This window comes from Rhea pennata, chromosome 32, assembly GCF_028389875.1.
Source record: "Rhea pennata isolate bPtePen1 chromosome 32, bPtePen1.pri, whole genome shotgun sequence".
In the NCBI taxonomy this organism is placed as follows: domain Eukaryota; kingdom Metazoa; phylum Chordata; class Aves; order Rheiformes; family Rheidae; genus Rhea; species Rhea pennata.
Window position 1 is genome coordinate 74,598 of NC_084694.1, and position 15,129 is coordinate 89,726.

General features: G+C 47.8%; 1 protein-coding gene across 1 annotated transcript in view; it reads right to left on the minus strand.

The window, feature by feature from the left end:
* LOC134152683 (leucine-rich repeat and fibronectin type III domain-containing protein 1-like protein) overlaps window positions 1-4,473 on the minus strand; it is a 44,253-nt gene extending 39,780 nt beyond the window's left edge. Inside the window, exon 1 of the mRNA XM_062598253.1 lies at window positions 4,404-4,473. The gene's annotated coding sequence lies outside the window, so the exon portion shown is untranslated. The remainder of the gene's footprint in view (window positions 1-4,403) is intronic.
* Window positions 4,474-15,129: the final 10,656 nt, after the last annotated feature.

A 15,129-nucleotide genomic window follows, 5' to 3' on the forward strand; every position in this document is an offset into this window, starting at 1 on the left:
TGTTTAGGATACATTTATTCTCCAAAAGAGGGTATTCTTGTGAGCACCTCAGACAATAGCAAGCTGCTAAAATTGGGTAAGACTAACACATCCCATTTATCCTACAAAGCCATACTGAAACTGTTTGGGTGCCATAGAGCACTTGCAAGAATATTAATAAATTTAGCTTTGAAGAAAAAAAGTGAAAGCACAAACTGCAATGAAAGGAGGAGTTATTTGGCCTCAGCAGGACTGTGTTGAATGCATAGGACAGGGCTCAGTAGAGGTTCCTAGTGATCCTAGATATTTGTCTGGAAGTGTGATTGTTACTGATTAAAAAGAATATGCACATATTTCAAAGACACTCTGTTTCATAGTGAACTCCTGTCACTTCTGGGCTAAACATTGCCAATTTTCCCAGACTAATTGCCCTTCCAGAAAAGGAAATAAAGCTGAGCAATGAATCAGAGCAGCATAGTTTCTCTTAGTTATAAAAATATCACTGCAGCTCCCTTTTTTGAAATTATGAAGTTTTCTTTTGTCCAGTATTTCCCACCGCAACCAAATTTCATTTATTCAATCCACAGAAATATTTCCTCTATTACATTAGCGAAAAATCCTTCTGGAACATTCACGTGGATGACAATGACCTTTCCATTTTCCAAAGAGACTTCAATAAGAAATGCCTGCTGCAAACTCATACTCCCTACCTTAGATAACCTATGAGCCAGCTCAAGACCAACATACTGGAGAATTACAGTTTTGGATTGGCAAGCGGTCCATCCATAACCTGTGAATCCCAAGGACAGATGTCCATCTTGCAGTGATCTGAGAGAAGCCTGCTTTTTATCCCTTTTAATGGATGAGTAACACAGGAGCTCTACTCAGGCTGGAGGGTTAAAAAGGTGAGAGCTAAGCAGCAGAAGAGGGAGCAAAAGGCTGAGCAAAACAAGTGAGAATCCAGCTAGAACCAAGGGGAGCTCAACTGGTGAATAAAACAATATTTAGCCCATGCTTTTAAATTCACCTTGATTTCAATTACAACCACCATTACTTAAAACTCTTCTGCAATGGGGACTAGGGACTAGTTCTGAGGCTCTCCCCCCTTACATGCATGCTCTCATACGTGCAGGTGCAATAGGAAGCATTTAGCTTTTGTGCATCCATTTTGCATCATCCAAGGACACAGAGAAGCAAGGAATCCCATCTGCTGCTCCAGGCCCTGGAACGCTGCCTGCATATCCTAATCTAGGTGTCACAGTGTCTCAAGCTGTGCACCTCTACAACAAGTGTTAAAGAAACATATATCCAATCATCTGATCCCTAATTAATTCACACAAAATTTATCTGCTTTCTTTGGCCTTTATAGAGAAGGGAGTGACCTAATCAGCCTGCTATACTGATGTGCCAAGGAGCTATCACTCCGCCATTTCATTAACAATCTGTAGTAAAACCCACTCCAACGCCCACTGCCAGAACTGGCAAGTATAGTTAGTTGAAAAACATGGCAGAAGTGTAAAGTTCACTGTCTTTCTTGAAGCTTCTAATGAAAAACTAGCTTAGACAAGAACTCCAGGGAGGAGGAGGAGCTAGGTCAATGTAATTTTCAGTCAATTCATTTTGAAGAAAATAAATAAATTAATAAAAACACGTCTGCAATTTCTCCCCTTTCCCAAAGCTAGGAACTTTGTGTAAGAAAGAAATTATTCTTTTTCTCAGAGAGTTTTGGAGGGGGGCTGTGGACCCTGGAACAAATTTCTCTCTGGACAGACTCTCCCGTCCAAAGGGTGGGCGTTCATAGGTACAGTCACTTCGCTTTCTAAGCTGAATTTTAGATGCACAGAAAGAACACCTACCTGCCTGGCAGAAAAACTGATACCTTTCTCCACAAAAAGAAGCTAGGACAACAGATGAGACATTTTACAGGAGATTTCTTCTGGTATACATTATTTGATAGCAGGTTTCTCTGAAGCAATCTGCCCTGTTCACATCACTACCATGAGTGGGGAGATCTGCTCTACCCGAGCAGTTTTTTCTGTTGATGCCAACTGGAGTTAAATATATCACGTCTGCCCTGCCTGCCAGGGCATACATCAACTAAGCCTTGGGCTGTTAACTTGCTAATTTAGACTTCAAACAAGCTGCCAACTTTATCTTTGCTGCCAAGTTTCTAGCATCTGCAGTACAGCATCCCTGGAGACCACCATCTTCCAGCCATTCAGGCCCCTTCCAGCCATCCAGGCCCCTCGTTAGATCCACAGCAGTATCCAGCACCAAAGGACACATTGGACTCTCTCCCCAACACACTCCACAAATCAGGATTGTGGATCTCTTTCTGATTAACAGCCCTCTCTCTCAGTCAGCAGCAAGAATTGTTTGGTGAAGCCTTCTGGCCTAGGTATGGCAGTAGTCAACACTAAATTATCACAATGGTCCTTTTTTAATCTAAAAAAATCATCCTGCTGAATTTGTGTTACATGCTTCCTTTGGAGCAACAACAAAATACCCAAGTCACACAACTCATCAGAGCTCTGATCAGCAGACTGAAAACACGAGCACTGTAAGACAACCTGCTGGCAGGAATCCGTTCTTCATGACGTCCAAAACTCATCGTTAAACTAACACATGTAAATTCCATCAGCATCATCTCTTCCTGTGGCAACAAGAGGTATCCTGAATACATCACTTATTTCTGACATCAAAATCCATGTGTTAATTGCCAACCCCACCTATAGCGGCTTGGAACTTTTTATAAGTTTTCCAGAGATTCCCTGCATTGCTACAAACATTAAGCTATAACGATATGCAGCCCAAAAATATAAATTTGAAAGCATTCTGACAACTCCAAAAATAGTATAGATCTATCAACCACAGGAGCTCTAGACCATCAATGGGAAGTCCAGGCCAAGGTGAGCGTGTCCCCCCACAGAAGCGTGGGCCCCATGGGCCGCAGTTCCGCTCCCAGCAGACGTGCACACCACAAAAATCACGCTCAGAATGGGCCCCCTTGTGGTAAATGCAGCATGCAGGCAAGGCGCTGAGAGGGCTGGGAGAAATATCCTCTATCGTGGATGTGAAATGAGCTAGTCTGTAGCAGAGAGAAAATACTGCACTGCCTGGAGTGATGCTAGCAATCTCAGGGTCTCCTGGGTTACCAACTTGGAAAATCACACAGAAGATTAGGAACATATAATTTCTTCCTAAATTATGAAAAGGTGGGGAAAAAATGGCCGTATAGCTGTGAATTATGACCATCCAGGCACATTAAAAAACTGAGCAGTAACTGCAATCTAATTGCCATATAGATCTATAGGCTGCCACACTTACGCCTACAGCAGCTCCTCATTATCCACAACTATTCAGCTGGCCTTCAAGATTAAAAACACTAATGAAAAACAAGACTGTTACGGGAGTGAATTACATTTTCTCAGAAACAAAACCAATATTCTCTCCAACCCCCCCCCAAATGTTACGTCTTATCTAATCCAGTTGAAATTCCTAATACATTTGGACAAACCTGCCTTACAGATAGGTCTCTCAGCAGCCTAGCTGCTCTCACCTGAAAGCTGCTGTATGCTTATAGGCAACATCTTGCACACAAGGCATCCTAATATGGACCTGTTATCTTTACTCGGAAGGGGAAGGGAGTAGATCAATCTCCACTCTTGCTATATACATATATATATATTTAAATAATATAGAAAATATTTTTAAGGCTTAAGGATAAAGCACTACATGCTTCACAGCAAGAGTTTTCACTCCTACACAGCCAGCTACAGCACAGAAAAAGAAACCAAATCATACCCGCAGCAGGGGAGCACAGGCTCTTGCAAAGCAAGCTTCCTTCGGTGAAATACAGCACGGTGTTTTCCAACCCATTTTCCGCGCAGGAGGGCCAGCGCCCCTTCCTGCACCGACGCACCTCCTGCGGCCGCGCCGGGGCAGCGCGCGGAGCCGCGCCGAGACCCGCGCCCGCGGGGGGAGCCGCCGCCGCCGCCCCCAGCCGCGGTAGCGCGGGGAGCCGCGCCGAGACCCGCGCCCGCGGGGGGAGCCGCCGCCCCCCCAGCCGCGGTAGCGCGGGGAGCCGCGCCGAGACCCGCGCCCGCGGGGGGAGCTGCCGCCGCCGCCAGCCGCGGCGCACTGCGCGCCCGGCAGTGACACTGCAATTTGCCCAGAACCACGGGAAAACCACCAAGCCGCAGAGCGGCCGGAGAGGAGCAGGCGCGTCCTGCGCTGCCCCCAGGCTGTTCGCGGAGCGCCGCCGGCGCGGACGCGATCCTGCGGCGACGGGGCAGCGACGGCGCCCCGCGGACTCCCCGGAGGGCCGCCCCCGCCCCCGCCCCGGCGCCTGAAAACGAAGGCGCCGAGGGCAGCAGAAGCCTCTGCAGTCGCGCCGCGGCCCCCGGCCCCAGCCCCGCGCTCACCTCTCCCGCAGCGGGCGCGGCCGGCCGCCGGCGACCCTAGAGGGGCGGCGCGCCCGGCGCTGCTCCCTCGCCGTCCATGGCCGGGCTGGCCAGCGGCGCTCCGCTGCGGAGCCGCGCGCCCGCTCCAGCTCCGCCGCTCCCGCGACGGCGGGCGGGGCGGGGCGGGGAGGGCCGCGCCGCGCCGCGCCGCGCCGCGCCGCGGGGCTGAGGCGCCGCGCCGGGGGCGGCTCGTCCGCGCACGCCCCGCCTAGCGCCGCCGCAGCCCCGACGCGGCGCCCGCGGAAGGGCGGCGAGGCCCCCGCCCGCGCGGCTGCGGGCGCTGCCCGCGCGGCCCGCGGACAGCGCGGCGCGGGCGGCCCGCGGCGGCGGAGCGGCGCTCTCCCGCCTGGCGCTGCCGAGCAGACGCGCTGCGGCGCGGGGGGGCGGCCGCGCCCCAGCCGTCGCGAGCGGGCCGCCACCCGCTACTGAGGGTAATTGCGGCCCTGTGCTCCGGGTAGGAAAATACAAAGAAAACAAGGAGGGGGGAACAAGCCGCGGGGCGTCGAGCACCTCTACCGCTCACGTGCGGCGCCTGGAAGCCGCGGCAGACACCGTCGCTTGTCCCGCTGGAGCAGCTCTGGTACCACAGCTGCGGCCTGCCTGCGAGGGCCACAGGACCTCATGAGGTTCAATAAGGGCAAGTGCAGAGTCCTGCACCTAGGGAGGAAGAGCTCCATGCACCAGTACAGGTTGGGGGCTGACCTGCTGGGGAGCAGCTCTGCAGAGAAGGACCTGGGAGTGCTGGTGGACGACAAGTTGACTAGGAGCCAGCAATGTGCCCTTGTGGCCCGGAAGGCCAATGGTATCCTGGGGTGCATTAGGAAGAGCGTTGCCAGCAGGTTGAGGGAGGTGATCCTGCCCCTCTACTCAGCCCTGGTGAGGCCACATCTGGAGAACTGCATCCAGTTCTGGGCTCCCCAGTACAAGAGAGACATGGAGCTACTGGAGGGAGTCCAGCATAGGGCTACGAGGATGATCTGAGGGCTGGAGCATCTGCCCTGTGAGGAACGGCTGCGAGAGCTGGGCCTGTTTAGCCTGGAGAAGAGAAGACTGAGGGGGGATCTTATCAATGTGTGTAAGTACCTGAAGGGAGGGTGTCAAGGAGATGGGGCCAAACTCCCTTCAGTTATCCCATGTGCCAGGACAAGAGGCAATGGGCAAAAACTGAAGCACAGGAAGTTCCGCCGACCGTGAGGGGGAATTTCTTCACTGTGAGAGTGGCAGAGCACTGGAACAGGTTGCCCAGAGAGGTTGTGGAGTCTCCTTCCCTGGAGATGTTCAAAACCTGCCTGGATGCAACCCTCAAGTCCAACATGCTCTAGGTGACCGTGCTTGAGCAGGGAGGTTGGACTAGATGATCTCCAGAGGTCCCTTCCAACCTTACTGATTCTATGATTCTATGATCCCTGGGCCTTCTTGTCTTTGTCTCTCTTTCCACCCATCACATTTGCTCTGTGTACAAATTGCCTTTGCAACTCGTTGGTTTTGTGACAATGTCACTTAATTTTGGAATCTGTTTTCACATTGGCTGAAGAGCACGAGGTGACACAGGGGTGTCCTGACCCTGTCAGTGGGTGGTTGCCCCTAAGCAGGGCACTGCTGCAACGAACAGCTGCGCCATTGCTCACTTGCAGTGGGCTTCTGAAATGCTTTCCTATCCCCTCAAGTGTGAAACCTAGGACTCGATCGTGAAGTCTGTGGAAGCAGGGAAAAAAAATCTAAAAAGCTGTCTTCCTTGGGGTGGGAGGAGTCTTTAGTCAAAACAAGAAAAAGCTTCCGAAGTCCTTCTCTGGCCCCATGTATGTTTTTTATTATAATGCATGGAAATATTGTGTTTTGGATTTTGTTTTTAAGATGATGTCTTGTCAATTGGTACAGGTGGTGGCTTCCAACAAAACAGGAAACAGGCTGCTGTGCTAAATAGCTTCATTACAGGTGCCTGAATAAGAGTGGAATGACTTTCAACCTGGACCATGAAATGTTGAAGAATGGGAATTGTTGCTGTATCACTACTAGCCTGTGACTCATGACTTGATAATATCAGTACAAAAAATATCTAGAGATGTGATTCACTCTTTTGGGGAGGCTAGAATAGGGCAGACTGTAATATTTGCAGCTGGTAGCACCTTATCCTTCATGATGAGAAATAGCTGTGTGCTTGCACATGGAAATGCTAATGTCTCTAATCTCTGGTATATGCTTTATGTTTAATAACTGTACAGAGAATATGGCTGCAATCTGAGATGAGAAGGCCCCAGACATGTGTGGAAGAAAATTGGGTCTGAGGCTTCTTCCATTTAGAGTTTGAGAATATTTATGGTATCTGATTTTATTGTGGCTGCAAGTCATTTTTTGGTTTTCATAGTCAGTATTCTAGGATGTAAAGCACAAAGAGGCTCCCAGAAACTTTCAGATTTCAGTATTGTGCTGCAGACTACATGACCAGAATTTCGTGGCTCTTTAGGTTATGGATGTGTTGTGGACTGTACATATTAGGCAGAGTTGTTATGCCATGTTCAGATCCCTTGCCCTCCCCTAGAATTACTGTGTTTGCGCCTGCTGTGAGGACCTGATCTCCATTCAGTGTTCTGTACTGGACTGTAAGCCTCCTTGTGGGTTTGGGGAAGGTTGTTTTTTTCCCCCCCTATTTAAGTTGTCTTGTCCTCTTACACATTTACCTAGCATACTGCCGTTCTGTCTACTTCCTGGTACCAATACTCTGATGTTTTCTGAGTTTTGGAAAGGGTTTCGGCAAGGGGAAGGTGAGAGTACAGCAGCTGAGTCAGTAAGGTGAAGTGTTCAGGCTCGCTTTTTCCCCCCTTCTCTTGTTAAACTTCTTCCTAGCAGATAAGAGATCTCTGGGGTGCCAAGTTTCTGCAGGCTCTGTGTTTTGTTTTATTTTTAACAATGAATTACAGTGCTCTGTTTTTCTCTCTCCTACTTTAACTTGCTTGATATCTCTGAAATTTGTATACTGTAAACACTAATTGTTCTCCTTGCAGTTTTACCTGGAGTCCAATATTTTGAACCGTATTACTGTTGATATCTTGCTCATTTAAGGGTTGTTTGTGTTTGTGACAAACATGCTGGATGACTGCCTGCATGAGAAGTTGACACAAATTCCCCAGTGTGAAACCATGGTTAAGCCTTGCCACTGGAACCTGGCAGGGACTTTTGCTTTGGAGCAGTTTTGCAGAAGATTCCCCAAATGCAGAGTTCCTGTGGTGGCAAATGCAATGTGCTTAAAAGCCTTGATCTTTTCTCTCAAGAGTTCTCACAAAACGTGGGTTTGACTTTTCCTGTAGATTGCCAACAATTATGTGGTAATACCTGTTTTGAGAACTCCACTTGACCTGGGGTGGAGGGAGAAGAACAAAGTTTGGAAACTCATGCTTCCACCTTATTTTTAAGATGGTATGGCACTGCAAGCCAGAAAATCACCAGGGGTGAACAAATGTATGTGGAAACTGGGAACTTCTGGTGTTGTAATGATTGTTCCTCCCTCAACCAGATCTAATAAGCAGCAGCTGAGGTATTTTATGCTGTTAGGACTGTATTCTAGTTTCTCTGGCTAGAGCTTGCTGCTCTGCAGCATTAAGAGTGTAAGATGTGGTGTTTATGAACAATAATGAGTTGTCTTTTTTGTTTTCCTGTATTTCTTTCTAATAAGGGGTTCACTACCCAAATTGTGCCCTTGATGAAACCTCTTTACATGCTTGACCTATCTGAGTTTACTTCCAAACCACTGTATTTTCACATCTTATCTGCTCAACCTATATAGGCCTATCATTCTTACTGGTTCTGGGGTAAATGTTTCCCTCCTGTCTGCCAGATTTCACTGCATGAAGCAGGATAGTTGAGACACAGGTAATATTTCTTCTTTTCCCTGCCACCTTTGGCTCTGAGAGGGTTTTGTGAGCAAGTATCACTGGACTCCAGAGCTTGCTTGTGGGAAAACAGGAAAACAATTAACTGTGAAGTATGGAGTGTTGTCCTAGATACCTTTCAGTGCTGTGGATGACTTTTGGATGTGAGTGTTTTTGCACTGGGAGAATGTTTTACTGTGGGACAGTGCTCCAAGTGGCAAAGTTAGTCAGCACAACTAATGTGTGCCCTTGTACGCATTGCTGACACTAGAGTAAGAGGACTTACATTTTGGGACAACCAGCTCACACAGCTGAGGCTTAGGGTTTACTTACCTCTTGAGTTTCTCTCATGTCCACTCTAAGAGCGTCTCCTGCTTCATCTCCTGTTGTCTCAAGATTTTCCAGTCCATCTAGGCATTAATATTTTTGCCTCTGCAGACTAGAATCAATGATAGATAAGTTAATTTGCTGTGAAACTAATCTTCTAGTGGAGAAAAAAGCTTCTGCTTTCTCATGGTGCTCCAGATACAGTTTCACAAGTGCTAGTAGAGGGGGGGAATAATCATTGCCCTTGACCTGCTGGCTGTAGCCTTGCTAATACAGTGCAGTAGCTGGTTGGCTGCCTTTTCCACAGGGCACATTGCTGACTCACAGTCAAGTTACTGTTGAGCAGGTCTTTTCTTCCAAAGTTGCTCCTCAGCCAGTTCTTTCTGCCTCTTCCTGTTTACAAGGTGATGATTCTATGAGCAGTTCTTGGAACAGACACTGAAGGATCCAAAATCCCAAGAATGTAATAGTCTGCCTGATGCTGAAATGGCTTCTGTGGCCTCTGTCCTTGATCCTTCCACAGGACTTCATGCCAGGGATGCTTGACATTTAAGTAAGTCAGGTGTGAGGTGCCAATCTTTCTTGAGGAGGTAAAGGACACAGGCCTTTGCATGCTACTCTAGCAAATCTGGGACTGGGGCTTTTTGTTTGATCTCAACATACAACTTTAAACACAGGTGTTGGGCAACAACGGCTTGGCTGTGACCAGGACTCCTACTTGTCCTTCATTCTAAAGTACTTCGCTGTAGTTTTGAAATGTTTCATTAAGTTAATGGTGTATCTGCCGTGTCAGGGGCATATCATCATTAGGAATAACTGCTGTGGAGGATAGAGTGTGTAATTAATGCCAGAGCAATTTCCATTGGCTCAATCACTCTCCACAGGACCTGACAAACTGAATGATATTAACTGGGGTAACAAATACAAATGCCACAGAAAATTAATATGCTACCTGCTGAGTAGCAGCAAAAATAATTCATCTCACTGGGGGAAAAGGAAAAATCAGAAAGAAGAAAATGGGGCTAGATTCCAGTCCTGACTCTTTGGAGGTGCTGTTGAAGTCTGTGATAGGTGCAGCACAAAGGAAAAAGCACAAGGCAGAAGGAGCTGGCAAGGAAGGGATAGAGCAGAGTGGAAGCCCATCTGCAGTAACTGTTGTTCAAATGCAAAGTACATCTCTGTGCTAGAGAACCTCTGCATTCAGATTAGAGAGGCAAATGTGGAAGTGAAGGCATCACGTGCAGGTGGAATGGGATGGCAGTCAAAATTATGTTGATGCTGTGACTTGTCTCCCTGCCGTGTTTTGGAAGTTGAGGTTCTGCAGCACGCATAAGGCCTTTCTGTGTTTGTCCCTGATGATGCACCGTGGGCTTTGTTAGGTGAGGAGTGGCACAGGCTGGTGACAGCATTGCCTGTGGACATGCTGTTGTGCAGAAGTGGCTGTGGCAAGCACTGTTTTGAAAGACCTAGACTTTTGACACTACTTGGCTGTAGGCTTCTGCTAAGTGACCTGACTTGGCTGCTGTGTTCGTGAGCTCCAGGTGCCACATGTGACCAGATAGTACCCATCATGAAAGTACTCAGTGCTTTGCTGTTCTCTGGGAGTACTTACGTGCTTCACAGCTGCAGAGGTGCTGGAGCTGGGACGAGAAATGGGATCCTGCAGGCAAAGCATTGTGCTCGGGTTGAGTGCCTTCTGAAGCAGGGGATGTGATTCAACACCAGAAATGAAGGAAGCGTATTTTGAAAAACAAACTCAACCTTTGTAGCTAGTACTTTTATTTCAAAAGGAGATAAAAATGCTCAGCTTTTCCAGGCTGTTACAAAACTCAATGTGGAAGCCTAGGTGCTTTGTACAGAGAGTGATCTGAGGCACTTTGTTCTAAATGTGTTTTTAGCTCCCCAGAACTGCAATACCAGTGATTAGCTCTGAATCTGTTCTCTGCCCTGCAGAAGCAGCTCCTGAATCTTACAGCTCTTATTCAACATCTGAAAGAAAAAGCTTTTCTTGAGAAATAGACTGTTGTTTTTGTTGGGAGGAGGAAGAGAGACCTTTATGACTTGTAGAATGAGTGTGCAGGGGGACATCATTAAATGCTGTGTGGAGAAGAAATCATGCTGAAGAACACTGTTACTTCCAAGTAGGAAGTTAAAAATTCTGTAGTATGTGCTGTACCTTTCAGCAGTCTGGTGTGACAAGTTTTGTTTAATTCTAGTTATGCAGTGTTGCCAACAAGTTGATAGTTAAACTGTTAGTATAACTGAAGAGATGATGTTGGCTCCATTGGATGTGCTTCAGGTTAGCTTCAAAGATAAGGGTTGTGCTGTGTTTGCAGTGGAGTGAATACTAAACCTGTATGCAGCATTTGATCTTCTAATAAAAAGACTGAATTACATTCATATGTGGAACATGATAGGCAATCTGTGTTGATATGATGCTAATCAGTATTTAGAGGGGTTATGTAGAAGCAGGGACTTCCTTTTGATGACACCAAAGCTTACAAGGGAGTGATAGAGGGGAGGTGTATTTTCCACCCCAAAATTTACAAGAAGATTTTGTTATCTGAGGGAACCCAATTGGTGACACTAGTGAATGACAGTGCTGACACTAGTTCAATGTCATATTCTTTGACTTCTATTCAAGGATTTTATTGAACAAGTAATAAAAATCAACAGCAGAGAGCTCACTGCGAACAGAATTGCTAGTGACCCACTTTAAAAGCAATCAGGAAAATCCCTTATCTTTTGAAGCACATGCTTTTTATCCTGAGAGTAAGGAACATAGAACAGACCTTTTGTGGACACCACTCTTCCTTGGAAAACAGGTGATGACTGTTCCTAAGGCACAGGAAACTGAAGAGGTAAGCAGTGCAGACAAAATCTGCAGTGATTGAAAAAAACTGAGCTGTGTGCCCTGGAGGAGAGAAAGCCCAGACTGATGGTAGCACATCAGAACCGAGACGCATGTGAACTGCTGTGTCTGCAACTAGGAGAAAGGCAAGGAAGGATGCTTAGAGGAAGATGAAATCTTATGGGGAGATTGCAGTGGGCCATTTGCTATTGTATCTAGATGTCTTAATATTTTTCAGTACTTTATTTTGCTGTTTGACACAATCAGTAATTCATCACTTCATTGTATATAGGTACTCAGGCACCAATTCAGAGTGCTCTACCAAAGCTAAAAATAGTATGGACCTTCTGAGTTGCAACTTCTTCCAGAAAGTATAGGCTAAAGAGCTTTTCTGGGCCTATTGTACCCTTTGCACAGGTCTGAATGTTGAGGTCTCCATACATCACCATTTCTATTTTTATTTCCTGCCTTGAAAAAAGTGAGTATTTCCCAGATACCTGATGCTGTGAGTACCAGCTCTACCTTCTTGACTTTTCCTGTTTTGCAGGCTCCTGTCAAGCAAAGCCCAGTATATATTATGTTGCCTCAAGGCACTAAAACTAGGTGAAGGGCTTTTGGCCTGTGGGGAGGAGAGCCTTTATATGTATTTGGCAGTGTCAGGCCAGTGAGCTCGGTGGGTCTGACACCAAGGTGGTGTGACATCAAGACTTCAAAGCGGTTTAGAGCTTGCATCCTTTACAAATGCTCTGTGTTATGAGAGGATCTTAGGTCAAGGGATTGGATAGCTGCACATCTCTGGGAGCGCATGCCTAGGATGGGTTTTCTTGATACATACCTGATGCTTGCTGGTTATCCTAAAGGAAAATAATGGTCTCCTTATCCATTTCAGTATCTTAGCAGTCCCTCTTCTGTGCCAGTGGGCTGGAAGCCCATGAACGGTCTCCTTTGTGCCATGTAGTCATGAACTAAAAATACACAGAAGCCACATGGACAGGAAAGTCCCGTGGGGTACCAGAACATGGGCTTGTGCAGTGTATGTAGAGACCTGGCTTTTAGCCCCCAGCAGATGGCACTGCACTGTAGATGCTGACCAGAACATCTGCTTGCTAGTATTTACATTATTGGCTGTGTGCAGAGATGTTTCTGAAGAATCTAAAGAAGTAGATCCCTTGCTGTGATATGAAGGGCATGCAAACTCATCTTGGGGCAGATCTGAAAGGGCCCCTAGTGTGTGTGATATGTCTTTGGTTGCAGAAATGGAAACATCAACTGGTTTTGCTTCCACTGGTTAGTAGTACCTGAATCAGTGGTGACCAGTCTCTAGACAGCAGACAGCTCACTGCTGTGTGTAGCTCATCATGGTTCAAGGTTCTCTGACCAGCAGCGGGGCTGTGCTTGGATTGGAGCTACTAGGTGATATGTACCCCAGCTGTGAAAGAAAACTGGACCAGAAAAGCTATTGAGACATGTTACTGAACTGACCTGGGGCAAATCTGTATGTCCCACGGTAGAGTATGGGATCAGACAGTCAGCATCAGCCAGGTACATGTATGTTCCAGTATGATCCAAGGGCTTGTTGCAGTACTGGCTTACAGCTCATATCTGAAACTCCCTGGACAGCAACAGATTACCAAAACTGGGAGGTGTGACCCTGATGTACCTTCAGATTCAGCTGTAGGCTAATGCCTATCAGAGTGGCTTCTATCCAATAGCAACTCATGTTAAATGGGAGCTGGAGTATTAGTAATGAATCATCTGTAATGTAATTGTATAGTTAGGCTGCATAACTAGCCATTTCTATGCGTTTATGAATGTCACAGAGAACGTGGTTTGTCAGATCAACAACGGCTTCTTGTAGTGTGCGCAGCAAACCTCTGCTCTGCTGTTAGTCTTTGGCCTCACTCTCTTAACTGAAAGAGCTAATCTTTAAGACAGCCTTTTAGATATTTTTTCCCTGCTTCCACAGACTTCACGATCGAGTCCTAGGTTTCACACTTGAGGGGATAGGAAAGCATTTCAGAAGCCCACTGCAAGTGAGCAATGGCGCAGCTGTTCGTTGCAGCAGTGCCCTGCTTAGGGGCAACCACCCACTGACAGGGTCAGGACACCCCTGTGTCACCTCGTGCTCTTCAGCCAATGTGAAAACAGATTCCAAAATTAAGTGACATTGTCACAAAACCAACGAGTTGCAAAGGCAATTTGTACACAGAGCAAATGTGATGGGTGGAAAGAGAGACAAAGACAAGAAGGCCCAGGGATCATAGAATCATAGAATCAGTAAGGTTGGAAGGGACCTCTGGAGATCATCTAGTCCAACCTCCCTGCTCAAGCACGGTCACCTAGAGCATGTTGGACAGGGTTGCATCCAGGCAGGTTTTGAACATCTCCAGGGAAGGAGACTCCACAACCTCTCTGGGCAACCTGTTCCAGTGCTCTGCCACTCTCACAGTGAAGAAATTCCCCCTCACGGTCGGCGGAACTTCCTGTGCTTCAGTTTTTGCCCATTGCCTCTTGTCCTGGCACATGGGATAACTGAAGGGAGTTTGGCCCCATCTCCTTGACACCCTCCCTTCAGGTACTTACACACATTGATAAGATCCCCCCTCAGTCTTCTCTTCTCCAGGCTAAACAGGCCCAGCTCTCACAGCCGTTCCTCACAGGGCAGATGCTCCAGCCCTCAGATCATCCTCGTAGCCCTATGCTGGACTCCCTCCAGTAGCTCCATGTCTCTCTTGTACTGGGGAGCCCAGAACTGGATGCAGTACTTGAGATGTGGCCTCACCAGGGCTGAGTAGAGGGGCAGGATCACCTCCCTCAACCTGCTGGCAACGCTCTTCCTAATGCACCCCAGGATACCATTGGCCTTCCGGGCCACAAGGGCACATTGCTGGCTCCTAGTCAACTTGTCGTCCACCAGCACTCCCAGGTCCTTCTCTGCAGAGCTGCTCCCCAGCAGGTCAGCCCCCAACCTGTACTGGTGCATGGAGCTCTTCCTCCCTAGGTGCAGGACTCTGCACTTGCCCTTATTGAACCTCATGAGGCCTGGCCCCCTCTTCCACATTCGGTGTACTTTGCTCCTCTGTTGGTGTTTTGTCAGGAGCCCCTTGCTCCTCCATGCCGGTCTCCTGCCCCCTTTGCTGGACTTCTTTCTCCCTGGGGTGCACCGCTCTTGAGCTTGGAGGAAGTGATGCATGAATACTAGCTAGCTCTCCTGGACCCCCCTTCTTTCTAGGGCCTTAACCCATGGGATTCCTCCGAGGAGGTCTCTGAAGATCTTCTGAAGTCCAGGGTTGCGCTGCTGCTTATCTGTGACTGCACACAGATATCCAGCTCCTCCTGTTTATTCCCCATGCTGTGTGCATTGGTGTACAGGCATTTCAGAAAGGTAGTCATGCATGCAGGTTTCCCAGGAATGGTGTAAGGTGGTCCCCCATAGTCCCCTCATTCCACTGGGGTCAGCAGACCACAACATCCAACGAGACCCCCAAAAGTTCTAGGCAGAGCTGAGACAGTGCTGAGCAAACTGCTGTGTCTCTTCGCTGCCTCTGTTGGGTGCACTCTGCAGCTGTTTTGGAACTGCTGTGGTCCAAGCTTTGTTTTATGGATGCTGTCTGAACGGAATGCAGCCAGCTATTTCATTCCT